The 15,646-nt window shown below is 38.4% G+C and overlaps 1 pseudogene; it reads right to left on the bottom strand.

Moving 5' to 3' along the window:
• Positions 1 to 11,139: 11,139 nt before the first annotated feature.
• On the bottom strand, positions 11,140 to 13,760 carry LOC110316923 (annotated as a pseudogene).
• Between the last annotated feature and the right edge of the window lie 1,886 nt (positions 13,761 to 15,646).

The following is a 15,646-nucleotide window of genomic DNA, read 5'->3' on the forward strand; positions in this document are numbered from 1 at the left end:
GAGTGCTGTGGTAAAATAACAACAACAACAACAACAACAACAACAACAACAACAACAACTTTTGGCGAAATATTTTCAATAAGGCAACAACTTAATGGGAAACAAAGATGTTGACAAACCAAAGAATTGTTTTACAAATTAAATTTAGTTTTCATAGGACTAATACCATGAAATAGGTAATGCTTACACCAAAGATCCCAACACTAACAGAAATGAATGTTGAATTCATTTCAAGTTACTTTTTAAAATTATCTTGAGAATTTCACATAATTTCTATACCCCCTCTTCCCTTCCAACCTGTTTCATTCCCTCCTCCCTCTCTGAAATTCATGACCTTCTCTTTAATTATCACTGTCACATTTGTATCTGTGCATGCACACACAGCAATCAGCTAAACTTTAGTAATAAATTAAAATCCAATAATGAGAAAATCTGACTTCTCTAAATAGGTAACCTAGGAAGGTTGATACATATATATGCTTATAAAACATGCATATTATTTTAATAGCTAATATATTCATTAAAATATGTTCGATGTTATAAAATTCATTTTATTTGGAATAATTGAGTTCAGAGAAATGACTAAACGTTAGAGTATATTGTAAATTCTTGAAAATGCTATGTCAAAAAAAATCATGCCTAAAACAAATAATATTCGAACTATTTCAAAGACCATTTTAATTCCATTTTATTTAAAAAAAATTATCTAACAAGTGAAACCATAACATGAAAAAATGATTCATAGTAGAATGATGATTCAAATTTTCCCAAAGAGTCTAAGGTTGCCAAATTGAGTGTCATTTTAGTCACATAAAATACAATTGTAGTAACTCAATATAATTTAACAATTCAATTAACTAGCCCTCGAATAAGTGAGATATAGAATTGATTCTGGCTTTAAAGCTTGTGCGACCCTTGAGAAGTTAGTAATAGACCTGTGCATTCATCTAAAATGAAAAAAAAAATCATATAAGGCAATTAATACTCCCTCTGGCATGCAGAGCTCTCAATAAATACTACCTATTTAAATCAATATTTTTAGTTTCAACTTCCACTATTGTTCTTCACCACTCAGTGAGAGAATCCTTTTAAGAATCTGTGCCCTTTCTGATAAATTGATATGGCTTCATCCAAAGAGCCACAGCACACAGATTGCAACATATAAAATTCACACTTCATCATCAGGTCGTCTGTAGTTGTAGGTCCAATTATATTGATAAAGGAACAGAAACGCAAGAGGGTGACTAACTCTCCATAAACAAAAGGACAGAACTTTGAGACAGTCCCCTGTGTGTTCCATGCACTTGGCTTTATCTGAGCTGGTTAAAGGCATCTATGTTCCAGTTTGTTCCTCTGCATCTGAATGGTGCCTCAGTTGCTCCACATGTAGCATTTGCAGTATTGCCTTAACTGACTGGGCAGGTGGAGAGAAGGAAGCAGTGATAAGCTCCCTGTAAAGGCAGAAAACCAGGCTTCCTGCAGTGAGGTGTAGTGGTCACAGGCGGTCTGTGGGAGCCAAGCAGCAAAAGGTGAGTCTGTGGCAGAAATCTAGGGCAGCAGTGACTGTGAACTTTGCAGGTTGCCCCATGAGCCTCAGAGTGAGTCAAGAGTGGAGAAGGAGATTTCTCACTAATGTGTCACTGAAGGTTGAACAGGAAATTCTCATACTCTGAGAAGCTGATTTTGAAATTAGTTTTTTCATCACACACCTTTACAGCATAGAATGCTTTGGGTTCTTGTGGAAGGTACAAAGTGTCTCTAAGTGTGTTGCACAGTGTGGTCTTTTCCATCTGTTTCCCTAAAATTGTATATGTATAAGATAAAGCCATTGGGGCTAGAAGAGTGGCTATACATGAAATTAATTGTCTTCTACAGCAATCATAATGATTATCTTGATAGAAAAGAATCTTAAGACTTGAAAGCCTTGATTTTACGTTAGTATACTGGTTTGTTTTCTGTTCCCTTCCTTCCCATTCTCTCTCTCTTCTTTCCTAATTTTACAAGAGCTTCAGACTTAGAGTTCTTGTGTCAAGTGAATATAACATTATAACACACACACACACACACACACACACACACACAATCTATATCTATATTCAACATTATAATACAGAGAGAGAGAGAGAGAGAGAGAGAGAGAGAGAGAGAGAGATTATATCTTAAGTTGTAACTATACCATAATGGAAAAAATTTAAAATCATAGGAGTATTATAAATACATATATGTATAGTGCTATTTGTTACTGATATTCCTGAGAAGTGAGAATATTTTCAAACTCTTATGGCTGGCACAGAAGACACCACTGCCCACTCATGTTTTCAAACTCCTGTGTTTATGTTTGAGATCTTATAATTCATAATTTATTTAATTTTATGTGTGAAGGTGTTTCATTGTGTATGGATGTTTCTTCATGTATGTCTCTGTACCATGTCCATGCTTAGAGTTCTGGAGGCCAGAAAATGGTATTGGATCTTCTTAGACTGGAGTTATAGAAGAATGTGTACCACCATATGGGTCCTAGGGATTGAACATGAAACATCTGGATGATCAGACAGTGCTCTTAACAACTAAGATATGTCCCTAACACCATTATAGTTTATTTCATAATTAAAAATAATTTATTATTATTATTATTCTTTTGACAAAACTGTCACTATCAGGAGGATTTAAATTAAATCACCTGTTTTTCACATTACATAATCTTGGCATGGAAGCCTGAACACACTAACAAAAAGCTTAGGAGGAAATGAGTAAATTCAGTTTTTAAAATGTAGGGATTGAATAAAAATTCAGTATCATTTTAATTTAGAAATCAGAAACTGAAAAAAGCACCATTAAAAATAACATCATAAAGAAGGACTAGGTAACACAGTATTTTGGTTAAATTGAAGAGGTGGGGAATACAGAAAAGTTAATGAGAGGGTTTGTGGCTGGATGCGCAGTAGCTACACTGACAAGAAGCAGCCCAGTTCTGTCAAAACAAGCAAGCAAGCAAACAAACAAACAAAACCAAAAAAACAAGCAAAACATACAAAAACAAAAATCAAGCCAGTCTCTACAGGCTCTATGAAGCCCCTACCCAACTCAAGGAACATTCTCACATTTTTAAGGGGTAAGAATCAGCAGCTAACAGCCCTGGCTGCTTTTCCAGAGGACATGTGTTCAACACCTACATGACAAGTCACAACCATCAGTAACTCCAGTTGGAAGTTGGGGTCTGGGGTGGAATCTGACTCTTTCAGCTTCCAAAGGCACTTTACACATATGGTATATAGAACATGCAGCCAACCCACCCCCCCACACACAAACAAACAAACAAACAAATAATAAAGCTCTTCTCTCTAGTAAATATTTCAACTTAGTAGTGTCTTAATTGTTAATGTGACAAATGTAGAATAGCCTCAAAGGGACTCTCAATAAGGAATTGTCTATAATAGGTTTGTCTGCGAGCCTATCTAATTCCTGAATCTAGTGTTCTTAACTTGGATTTTTGCCTCACAGTGGACACCAGATTAACAGGACGTTCACAGACTCTCCAGAAACATAAATGATGATAGAGAGTCTTATTAATATTTAAAGCTTAGATCTTAGCTAGGCATTCTCCCAACTATTCTATACCAACTAATTCTGGTCTATGTCCCCATGATCGTCTCTACCTCTTTTTCCTCTCTGAATGTTGTTCCATCTCCAAGTCCTTTGACAAATCTCTAGGAAATCTGACAAATCAATCTTCTCCTATCTTCCATTTCTCTTCACCCAAAAGTTCCACCTTCTACTTCCTCCCCAGAGATTGACTGTCAGCTCTTAAAGCAAATCAGAGAATGCCTTAGTCAAGTAAGGAAGGAACAAATATTTACAAAATATGAGAATGGTGATGAGCCATTAACTCTCTGCTGGTACAGAATTAACAAACAAATATACATAGACACACCTTTGCACATTGTACCCCAACACGTACCAGTAAGGGATTCTGTTAATTGGGCTAGTTGGGGTAGAAAGTGAGTGTGAGGGGGATGGGTCTTGGATTGAATGAAAAAAGGAAAACTATTGAACACCATTATGCGTGCATTAATTCATTGCTTTCTGTTCTTGAGTGTGAAATAATGTGATTAGGCACTTCAATTTCCTTCTGTGCTAAATTCGTAATGATGAATTGTAACCTGGCATTTTGAACCAATAGGCCCTTCTCCTTTAAATAGATTTTGTCAGGGTATTTTATCACAACAACAGAAATGAAAATAAGATTGGCAGTTAAACCTTTATACATATTCCTGCATTTAGTCCATCTAACTATAACAAACTGAACTGTGGGTAAATCGTTTGTCAACCAACCTCTGCTTATTCTATGAAAGGGAGTACCACAGTTTGCTCCAGGGGTGAACAAAGGGAAGAGAAGTGGTAGGCTGAGCCTTTCAACTGTAGATAATAGAGTCTGGCTCTCACCACTGTTTGACTTGGTCTATCCCTGTTACCTGTTGACACTTTACTGACTTCCTGTCTTTGTGCTCTTATCTGCTGGAATAAACCTTGATAACATTCTCTACTTTTTCCTGAGCCTGAATTCTATGGCAGGATCAAAAACCAGACTACTGTAGCAGTTGGAATGTGAGAGATGCAAGGGGAGGCCTGTTTTTTTTTTTTTTTTTTCCTTATCCACAACTCTTGGCAATAGATTGAACTGAAGGAGGTGTATTTTTGTCATTGCTTTACACACATAGATGTGTACCTTATGCTCTTTTATTTATTTATTTTTCTTCTTGAGATTGTACCTAATCTAAGTTGGCCTCAAACCCCATATGAAAGCAAAAATGTCCTTGAACTTCTGATCCCCCACTCCCGCCTCTACCTCACAAGTACTGGGACAACAGGCATGACATGATGTCATAGTTAGGGTTCCTACAGTTGTGATGAAATGCCATGACCAAAAGCAGCTTGGGGAAGAATGGTTTATTTGTCTTATGCTTCTACATTGTCATCCATCATTAAAAGAAGTCAGGAAAGGAACTCAAGCAGGGAAGAAACCTGGAGACAGGAGATGATGGAGAAGGCACAAAGGAATACTGATTACTGGTTTGCTCAGCCTGCTTTCCTACAGAACCTAGGACCACCAGCTCAGGGTGTGGCCCCATCCACAGTGGGTTGGGCTATTCCTCATGAATCACTAATTAAGAAAATGCCTTACAGGCTTGCCTACAGTCAGATTTTATGGAGATGATGCCTTAACTGAGACTGCCTTCTCTATGATGATCTTAACTTCTGTCAAGTTGACATAAAACTAACCAGCACACATGGGCTGCCACACTCTCAGTTCCTGGTTGAAGCCCAGGATTCATATGTGCTAGGAAAGGCCTCTATCAATTGAGTTATATACCCAGCCCCTGTTGCTACATTTTTCCCCTTTTCTCTTAGAAGACATTGCTATTTCTTACAGATAATTTCATGTTTGCACATTAGAAATTACCATGAGTTCCTTCATGAATATCAAACAAATCATGTATGAACCTATCCTAATCTTAAAGAAAAATTCTTTAAACTTTAAATGCAGAAAACAAGTGCAAATACAGTATGAAACATGTAATTGAAGATGTCTGGCATAAGAAACAGGCTACTTACTCAGTGGTGTTTTGCTCTCCTCTCTATGATGCTGTAATGTTGCCAGGGAAGTTCTGGCCACACCATGATATCTTGATAGCTCAGCTACTGTAAGTTGGAGTAAAACAGAGACTGTATTTGTTTAACCATTATGCAGTGTCAGTTATTTTGTTACAGAAACACAAAATAAAATATTTTTTGACATATGAGATTCCAAGAAAGGAGAAAAATATGATAAAATAAGGGCTGCATCTAAAGCCAGACTACTCATTAAGTGATGTTTCTAGGTCTCTTCATGGCATTACTTTAGAATTAAGAAACAAACAAACAAACAAACAAAAAATCTGTGTCCAAGTAAAGTATTTAACAATTCTGGAGTTCTAATGTGATAATTATGGGGTGTTGGAAAGAGTATTTACAGTTTTGTTCCTGGCACACAAATGAATTACAATCTCCAGCCCAGTCACTGATACATTTATAACATTATTTGGTGCACAACTCTATTTAGCTTTAGCAACCTCTTTAACCAGGGAATCCATTTAGGTAACAAATGTCCGCAGTAAAAATCAATGATTTTCAAGAAACAGATTCAGAAAGTGACATAATTCTTCTCTCTGTGTGCAGACCTAAGTATTTTAGGGACATTATGATGGCAAGGAACTATGTAACTCTATACGTTCAGCTCTGACTTTTTTTTTTTTTTTTTTTTTTTTTGCCGTACATGGTGCTGAAGTTATATCAACTAGTAAAATACACAAATATTTCTCACTCTCACAGTGAAGATGATAGTCAGATGATGTTAAACAAGCCAAGCCAGATGAGCTAAGGAGGGAATCCACTACCTAGATTAAAGAACATAAATATATGGGCTTTCATGCAGCTCCTTACAGCAAAATGAAGGAAAACGGGTTTGTGATTCCACTGTTTAAAGCAGGAAATGTAAGACCAGTAATATTCGTACTACAACTTGAAACATGTGACTCATCATCTATGTGAGCTTATGAAATGAAACAGAATCTAGAAGAAAATAAAACATCTAGTGTAAAATGCTGGTGTGAGAATAGTGTAGTGGTTTGAATGAGGATGATTTCCATGAATTCAGATGTTTGAATCCTTGGTCTCTGGTTAGTGGAACTGTTTGGGAAGGATTACGAGGTGTAACCTTTTTAGATGAGGTCTGTCACTGGGTGTTGGCTTTGGAATATCTAAAGGCCAAGTTATTCCTAGTTAGCTCTCTGCCTATTGCTTGTGGATCAGATGTAAGCTCTCAGCCACTGCCCCAGCACTATTCCTGCCTGCCTGCTGCCATCATCCTTGCCAAGATGGCCATGGATTCTAATCTCTTAGAAACGTAATCCCCAAATAAAATTTTCTCTTTATAAGTTGCCTTGGTTATGGTGTTTTCTTGCAACAAAGAAAGACAAGGAGTTAGCATGCTTGAAAGAACAGCCAAAAATGTAGCCAAGTGAGTGATGCAGACGGTGATGCAAAACCAGACCAAAGAGGAGACTGAGAGACACAGATAGCTTGTTTATTAGTAAATCTATGGGGAATATTTAGCAGAGGCATTAAAAATATCTTTTTGTTTTAAGAAAACATTAGAATGTTTAGGGGTGGTGACCTTGGGAGTATTTTAGGCTGGAGTATAGGAAGTTCACTCAGGAGTTTTTATTTCATGAATATAGAATTATGTTTTCATTGCAATTTGATGTGTTGGTGCTAGTGATATGGAGCTGAAATCTGGACACAGTTTGATAACATGAAAGAGAAGTTACACAGTTATAATTATTTTTATGCAGGTGCAGTAAAGATGTCATTACTATTGTCTCTGGTCAGGAATATCAAACCTTCCATATTAGATGTCAGTTTGATGAGCTTATTGTGATCTACAGGGTCATTACATAGGCAACTGGATAAATGATCAGGAAGGTCTGATAAGGTCATGCAAATTTAGCACGCCTTGATGCTTTAGTGGTATGAATGGTGTGATGATTGAGCAATGTTGGGTTTAACTTTTTGGACACCCAAATGAGTAAGGTATTGTAGTGGTGAGCATAACCTCAAATGATTTCCAAGAAAGATTAAGAGATGAAAGACAACCACAAGAACAGAGTTTACGGTGATAGGAAAAATCAAATATTGAAGGAGCAAAATAACAAGCCAAAGACTGGAAACCTCAGCAATAATAATTTGTCAGTTGATTTTCCTACTTATATCCATTTGATTATGGACATTGGGAAGTGAATTAAAAATTTAGAACACTTCCTTCTGTCTATTCCATATGCATATGTTATGTATTATATACTTGGTCTATCATGCAATATTTGATTTCTTTGATTTTACTGCTCAGTCTCACAAAACATTAACTCTATATTTCATACGTAAGATCATAGATTTAGAGGGAAGACTTAATTCAAAATAGCAACCCCAGTAGCCTTATATGTTGAAAGTAAGACTAGCAGTATTGCCTCATGCCCTTTAGATGTTGGTCTGAGTCATAGGAAATTGGAGATATTGTTATGTGTTGGTACGATGTGTTATACCATAGACTTGGTACATTTAGTCATTTCCCAGACATTTCATAAACTTTAATAGTACTTTTGTCAAAGTTTCCTTAAATCACATGTTAATGTCATGTGCCAGTTCATCTGCAAAAGTCATCACAATCTGAACTACCCCTCAAAAAATCCTTGAAAGCTCAAAACAAACTCTGTTTAATCAAACATATAAACATAGGTATAAATATAGGTATAAGGCATTGTGAAAGCAAGTACAATTTGTGTAAGTTTAAAGTAAAATGGTATAGAGTAAACAATCCCAAGGAAATAAAGAGAAGAAAATAAGAAAGGAACAGAATAAAGCAAGATCAGAACTCAATGGGAAAAAAATTACATCCCATATTTCCACATTCAACATCTGGCCTTTGGTCTTATGATATGGAACTCACTTGACTTGGTAGCCTCATCCATTGATGGTGCCATCCACTGTTTTGTGGGTTTTTCATGCTACCTACCATTTCCTCAGCAAATGTTCCACATTCTTGGCATTTCTAACTTCTTGGAGTCTCCACTGTGTGTTGAGCTTTACTCTCACATCTTCGTTCTTCAGTCTCTTGTGGGATGCCTGTGTAAATCTTGACTTTGTTGTACTTTGTTTGACAGTACTTTGAAACTTATTTGAAAGCCTCCATGACCCTCTAACTGTTTCATTCTGTACAGCTGTCAAACCAGCATCACTATATGATGACAAACTCCAATGATAGTTCAAACAATAGATAGCCCCGCTAGGACTACAGGTGCACTGGTGTCTACGTGTGTGGATTACTTTACTCAGACAAGGATTTTGCTAAAGAGCTCATCACAAGGCAGACATGCTGGAACTCTATTCTCAAAGCAATCTTTCAAATGAGCCACAACCTTTATAGCTTTGAGCCTATGATGGGTAGGATCCAGCTGCACTCAAGGACATTTCCCATTGTTTCTATGCAAAATTCTTATTTTTTAAATGGCATTACTCCATCTAGAAACTATGCCTTACTCACCACCTGCTTTGTATAGACTGTTGTGAATCTTTTTAATTAAAAATATTCTTCTTTCATATATGAAACCCTGACAGCAGTTTCATCTTCCTTCCATCTCCCCAACCTCCTTTTTCATGCCTTCCCTCTCCTCCAGAATCACTCTTCCCCTCAAGAGAAGAGAAGGCCTCCTGGGGACATCAACCTGACATGGCAGAAGAAGGTACAATAAGACTAGGTACATAACATCACATCGAGGCTGGACAATGAAACCCAGTTGGGGGTCAGGGTCCCACACATAGACCAAAGAGTAAGCCCCTGCTCCCAGTGTTATGATTTCCACAAGAACACCAACCTGCTCACCCATAACATATATACAGAGGACCTAGGTCAACCCCTATAGTCTCCCTGATCTATTCAAGTTACCATGAGTCCGTGTTAGTTGACTCTGTGGGCTGTGTTCTTGTAGTATGACTTTGATCCCTCTGGTTCTTCCCATTCTCCCTCCTCCTCCTTAGCAGAACTTCTTGAGATCCACCCAATATTTGCCTGTGGGACTCTGCATCTGTTATCTTGTATTACTGGATGAAGTCTTTCTTTTCTCTTTGATGATGATTATGCTTAAGGCTCTGGTCCCAGCACACTCTTCAGGCAGGACAATCTGCAGGTAGAAGGCCCTGTGGCTGTGTTGATGTCCCAACCCCTCCACTTGAGGCCCTGCCTAGCAACAGAAGATGGCCAGCACAGACACTGCATCCCCTACCACTATGAGCCCCCACCAGGGCCACCCATACAAACTTCTTTAGGTTTTCCATTGCATTGTGTTTCCACCTTGGCCCCCAAATGCTCCCTAATTTCAGTAATTTCCCCCAGTATTTTCTCCCTCCCTCCTCCATATAATCCCTCCTATTCCCAACCCCACTCTCTGCAGTCTACTTGAGAAATCTATTTCCCCTTCCCCAGGATATCCTCATGTTCCCATTCCCCCAACTCCAAGTTCTCCTTGTTACTTAGCCTCCGTGAATTGATGGATTGTAACATGATTATCTTTTATCATATCTAATATCCACTTATAAGTGAGTATATACTATGCTTGTCTTTCTGAATCTGGGTTACCTCACTCAGAAAGATCTTGTTTGCTAGTTCCATGTGTGAATGTGTATATGTCCATTTGCCTACAAATCCCATGATGTTATTTTTTTATCAATTATTATTATTATTTTTTGAAGTTCAATAAATTAAAGTTGATTAATGTAGAAAACTAAATATTTTCCAGTAAACATCATTTACTTTCATGCAATATAACAGAATAATGACATTCGTGTAGAAGAAACTGAGCTTTTAAAGGTTCAATTTATAAAACATCAGAGGAAGTACTATAGACAACAATGCTTAGGATATGCATAGGATATTCTTATGTTGGTATGAATAAAATCCCTAAGAATTGGGTAGGACTTAGCAATACTTTTCACTGTATGTATACCTTCAAGTAGCTAAAACTTACACTAAGTTCCAGCAAAGGTAATTGTGAGATACACCCCTTTTAAAAATGGTGGTATTGTAGTTAAATCAGGAGACTGTTGAGATTTCTTCATCTAAATAGTTGGGGGCTCTCTTTAGAAACTTGATAAGGCACACTGTGTTGGAGGACTGCTTAGTTTATGAACCCAGTCACATCTCTGCATACTTTGATAGCCCTGCTTGGCTTGAGAGGATGTTATACTGCATTATGACATTACAAGGGCAAGCCCTAGTTTGTAGAAGACTTAAACTGCCCAGGTGTGAACAGTTCCAGTTCTCACTGAGCAGAGCCCTGCCATGTAGCCCAGGCTATCTCAGACTCCGAAGTGCTGGGATTATAGGTTTGCACTGCCATATCCAGCTATGTGGCCTTTTCAAGTTTAACAAACCTGATTTAAAGTTCCTGAATGGTTGGCTAGTAAAATATTTCAAATGTAGCAATGAAAAGCAATAGTGTATCCTCTAGTCCAGTCATTTGATGTCCACTCTGTGTAGAAAGAATACATCTATCACTCAGCTTTGGTGACAGACTTCTGGTAGTGAAGTACCATTGGTATTACCCATATATTTAAAGCCAACATGGTCACAAAAGAATTGCCAAGTCTTTTGTGTTCATTAAAGTTGTTATTATTTAGTTGCATGGGTGTAGGTAGAGAGGCCTCAGGTCAGTGTGTTTACAGTTGCCGAATCTTGTGCATTCCACAAATACTGGAGCTGGACAATCTTACTGACTGCACTCATGCCTGTGCATAAGTTCGTGGCCAAGTCACAGATCCATTTCTGCAGGCTGAGCATGAACCAAGAAGACACAAATATGGTCATGTAGGGCAAAGCTTGTTTTACATTCTAGTTGAAATAAAAGACAAAGAGCAGGAAGACAATGTATTGTGGAATGAGAATGGGGTATTGGGTAGGCATGCAGTGGGTTCCCATAGTAATATTGGTAATGAAGGATGACCAGGAACCCTGCCAGTTCCAAAAGCAAATTAGGGAGTCTTATGCCCTGCATATTGTGCCAGCAGCATATAGATCTGCAGCAGCTTGAGTGCAGCAAACCTGCCCAGTATATTCCAGTTGTAGAACCATAGCAGCCTGTTCCATTCTGCAGGTATGCTGGGCCAGGGGGCTTCCAGATCTTATAGGTGAGAACCCCCTACTTTTTATTATTTTATTTATTTACCTTTGAGTCATTACCCCCTTCCCACATTTCCTTATCGCATTCCTCCTCCCTCTTGCCTCTGGGAAGGTGCTCCCTGTCCCCAGGGCTTCAAGTATCTTGAGGATTAAGTGCATCTTCTCCCACTAAGGCCTGACCAGGAAGACCTCTGCTATATTTGTGCCAGGGGACTTGGACTGGCTCCTGTATGCTCCTGGTTGGTGGCTCAGTCTCTGGGAGCTCCCTGGGGTATGGGTAAGTTGAGACTTCTGATCTTCCTATGGATTTCATTATTTTTAATAGCTGAGTAATACTCCATTGTGTAAATGTCCCATATCTTCTTTATGCATTCTTCAGTTGAGGGACATTTAGGTTATTTCCAATTCCCAGCTATTATGAATAAAGCTCCTATGATCATAGTTGAACAAGTGTCCTTGTGATAGGATGGGGAGTCCTTTGGGTATAAATAAGCTCAGGAGTGCTATAGATGTGTCTTGATGTTAATCAATTCCCAAGTTTCTGAGTAATTGGCATATTGATTTCCAAAGTGAACCGATAAGTTTGCACTCCAATTAGCAGTGGAGGAGCATTTCCCTTGCTTCACATCCTAGCCAGCAGGAGCCATGAACTGCCACTTGTGTTTAGCCATTCTGCCAGGTGTAAACAAAGCCTTAAAGCTGTTTTGATTTGTACTTCTATGATGGCTAAAGATGTTGAACATTTCTTTAGGTATTTTCTTGGTCATTTGAGATTCCTCTGTTGAGAATTCTCTGGCCTGTACCCCATTTTTTCTTTTAAATTGGATTATTTAAGCTTGTTGATGTCCAGTTTCTTGAGTTGTTTATACATTTTGGATAATAGTTCTTTGTCAGAGACTTAAAATGGGAGAGGCTATTTTTGATCAACAGAGCCTTAGTAAACAGGAAAGCTATGCCTGACTTAAAAGTGGTTCTGGGAAAGATTGTATCAGGAATTGATCAGGGACAGTTGCTTGGTGCAGTGAACATGTCCCCGTCGTCGGCAATTTAAAATGCATTATGACAGAGGAGTGCTATTTGATGACTGGATTTATACCCACAAATATTTAATCTGTCTCTCACCTTTCATAATTATGTAATCATATTTTCTAGCAGCTGGACATATGTTCATGTGTACAGGTCATGCCTGGCTAAACATTTATATTTGGCTTGCTGAGATAGTGCTTTGTAGTGCAAAATAAGGTTAGGAGGGCGATTGACTCAGCAGGTGGGGGAAGGAGGAAGGAAAACTCTTGGGGGCTTTTGTAATGGTCAAGATTTTAAAATGCTGATGTTATGATTTCTTTAACAAAATAACCAATGATGTCACACTTGGTTGAGCAGGATTGAGATTGTATAAATAAAGATGAACTATTCAGGGCCACTGGTTTGAAGGTGAACAGGTGGTCAGTGTCTTCTCTTTTCCTGAATGCCCCTCCCCCCCCATCTCAGGACCTGAAACTTGCTGTTGGAGCTGGTCTCTGGCAGTTAAACATGTTTCCTGGGTTCTTGAGCTGGGATTCTTCTCCACCTTGCTGAATCTCTGGTCTTGCTGGTCTTTGGTGGTGCCGTATTGCCACAGCTCTTGTTGATAGTGCTCTTACACTGGCATTTAATGATGTGGGTTGGAGACGCTTAGAGTGATTATTCTTCTAGGCGCTGATTTCTGAGATTGTCTTTGTTAGGTGTGTATTTTGTTCCTTGGTTTCGGTTTCCTCTTTGGTATTATTGGCTTTGTGGCCTGGATTCTGGAAGCCTGCTTGATTTCAGATTTACTAGGAAGTCTCTGATCAGACTGGGGGCTTGACTTCTGATAGCCAGCTGAGTTGCTGACGCTTGCCAAAATTGGAGGCAAGGGCCCACCTACAAGGCAGGTGGTCAGGTAAAAATAGGAGGCCTTATAATAGGTCTTGGGGAGCCTAGTCTAGGGAGTAGCAGGGGCTCACTCACCTGTCATTTGGACTGGTTTGGTTTGCACCTAAGCAGATAGAATTTGCCTGACTTTTGTGAAATTTTTAAAATTTTTTTTCTATTCTTTTCTGAATGCAGAAATGAGAGAGATGTGTGGTCATGGGGAATTTCCACCTAAATTTTCAAAAGAAGGCTTTTGAGGTTATCCAATATGAGTTAAAGTAAGATCCCTGCAGACGTCCTATTCAAAAACAATACCCAAGTCATAATTCAGCTCATAGTGATGTAAGACATGTAGTCTTTAATGTAATGTCTATTTGTGGTGGGTGAGGAAGTTGTGATGTGTCTATTGTTTTCTGGACTTAAAAGTGCTAGAGATTGGTTTTCTTTTTGTGTTTATTTTGTCTACATTGGGTGCAAAGAGAATATCTTACATCTGTATAGATATGGCACCTGCCAATAAAAAAAAATGATGGCCTATAGCTTAGGAATGAAATAGGAGGTGGAAAATTCAAGAGGCAGAATGAATTATGGAATACTTCTAGGCAGGAGATTCACCCAGGAAGATGTGACAAGACAGATGCATGAAGGTACGAGTAACAAGTCATACAGCAGATGATCAGAATAAATGGGTTAATTTAAATTATGATCTAGTAAGAGAAGAGTCTAGCTATATAGCCAAAGTATTCGTAAATATATTTTGAGTTTGAGTCTTTTTCTGGAAGCATGGGGCTGAAAGGAAGGGCCTGGCCCAACTTCTACAGTAGGAATTTTGATTTCCATAAAGAGTTCCTAAATATATCTGGACATATGCAAAAGCCCTGGCATATACAGGTGATGTGTGGCACTATAACTAAGGAGATATGAACAAGTATATGCTCACTCCAGATCATAAGGTGATAAGAGACCAAAGTACAGATATCACTAAATTCCAATTTGGTGAATGAGTTTGTGTGGGTTACTTATTGGAACAGAAATTACTCAAAGCTGGATCACCAAAGATTTCCTCAGCATGGGTGACAGTGCACATAAGAACCCAGAAACTAGAAGCACACTGAAAAGCCTGAAGGAAGTTCAACAGCCTGAAGAGTTTCCTTCCCAGGCGACTCATTTGGTCTGAGAATGATTCTCAGCACTCCTTGCTGCATATATACTATTGCAGGAAAGAGAGATTGCGTGCTAGTTTCAGGAACTTCCTGAAGTTATTTTGTTTGTTTTTTCCTTCTTGTATTAATGAGTTTCCCTGCAAAATGGATGTTTCAACCTCAGAAGACATTGTTACACAATAACAGGAATGATGCTAGAGAAGGATGGAAATAGAGATAAAGATGTAGGAGAAAAGAGAGAAGAAATGAAGGAAAGAATGAAGAAAAGAGGGGAAGAGAAAGAAGAGGATAAAGAAAGTAAAAAAGAGGAAGATAGAGGGAGGAGAGATTATCAAAGTGGCAAGCTTTCCTTTCTAGAAGAACCATGGAATTTTTTTCCAGACTTTGCTGCAGAACCTGTGAACACGAGGCAGCCATTGAGACTGAACACCCTTGAGCTTTCACTCTCATTCTTGGTGGTATCAGTTGTGTGTCAAGCTTCAGTTATGGTTTGTTTTAGCAGTGCAGTACTTTAGTCTGCTTGGTGTAACAGAGCATTGTAATCTGGATGATTTGTAAAGGTGAATGAAAAAAATTTAATTCTCATGGTCCAACCCTAAGAGCAGCTGGAAGCTCTAGTTGCCCCTGGTGAGAGACTTCCTCAGACCTGTCATCATGAATAGCAATAACTTATGAAACCTCTCTTCTCACTGAAAAACTAGGGGTAATAAATGTGCGCTAGGGTATGATGTATCAGTTTCTTCAGTGGTATGGCTATGGGGAAGTTGCCTATATTCCAGTAAATAACCCCATACTTGCTTATATAAGTAGGAAAAATCAAACTCAT

This window comes from Mus pahari, chromosome 2 (genome assembly GCF_900095145.1).
Source record: "Mus pahari chromosome 2, PAHARI_EIJ_v1.1, whole genome shotgun sequence".
Taxonomy (NCBI): Eukaryota; Metazoa; Chordata; class Mammalia; order Rodentia; family Muridae; genus Mus; species Mus pahari.